The sequence below is a fragment of the Pundamilia nyererei genome, unplaced genomic scaffold, assembly GCF_000239375.1.
Source record: "Pundamilia nyererei isolate P.nyererei 1_Seehausen unplaced genomic scaffold, PunNye1.0 scaffold00019, whole genome shotgun sequence".
In the NCBI taxonomy this organism is placed as follows: domain Eukaryota; kingdom Metazoa; phylum Chordata; class Actinopteri; order Cichliformes; family Cichlidae; genus Pundamilia; species Pundamilia nyererei.
In genome coordinates, this window is record NW_005187420.1 from 2603532 (window position 1) to 2604452 (window position 921).

The 921-nt window shown below is 39.7% G+C and overlaps 1 pseudogene; it reads right to left on the reverse strand.

Moving 5' to 3' along the window:
• Positions 1 to 382, reverse strand: part of LOC106456128 (NACHT, LRR and PYD domains-containing protein 12-like) — a 7553-nt pseudogene extending 7171 nt beyond the window's left edge.
• Positions 383 to 921: the final 539 nt, after the last annotated feature.

The following is a 921-nucleotide window of genomic DNA, read 5'->3' on the forward strand; positions in this document are numbered from 1 at the left end:
GTTCGCATCTCCTCCTCAGACTGATCTTATGTTCATCTAAAACCTCCTGCAGACCAACATCTGCTGAAAGACAAAAAATCAATGAGACTAAAGAGAAAGAAAACTCCTAAATAACACAAGAAGTCGAGTTTTCAGAAATGAGTCTATCAGCAGACAGATGTTCAATCGTACTTTGCACTTTGGGTTCACTGGCTGTCTGCCATTTAGCTTCTGTTGTGGGGATTTTTCCACACTGGGGACAGAAGAAGTCTCCTGATGAAGCACACTGGTCCCAGTATGAACAGACACACTGTTTGCAGAACCAGTGTCCACAGCTGGTGAAGACCGGATCCTTCAGGACGTCCTGACACAAAGCACAGCAGGACAGCTGCTCCTCGAACATTGCTTGTCTTCTTCGCTCTGGACACAAACGAAAAATTATTCCATTTTCTGATAAAATACATAGTCAAAAACAAAAGTTTAATACCAGCGCTGGCTTACAGGGAAAATATTGTTTTTTAAATAAAAACATAAAATGAAATTATAACAATAATAGTAACGTATAGACAGAGGGCTGGATCCTGTATCCTGGGTTCTGCTCTGTGCCTGGCACGTGTTCCTGTTACTGGACACTGGGGACAATTTTCAATGAGCAGATTTCATGTGCAGATAGATTCCTTCACTCTGAACAGAGCTGTACAGTAAAAGCTTTAAAAAGTGTTCATTCAGTCTGTAACCCAATCTCAGCATCACAGGAGCATGTGTTGTATTAATGATTCATCCAATCATCAAACACAGACACATGTTATAAAGAAGCTGAACATTCAGATGTCTCTGAAATCTGAGCAAATCAGGTGGCTGCATCCCAATTTTTTTCTTTAAAGTGAAAATTTTAATGCTAAAATGTATGTAAGAGACTAGATTTGAAAGAAAACATCTTCC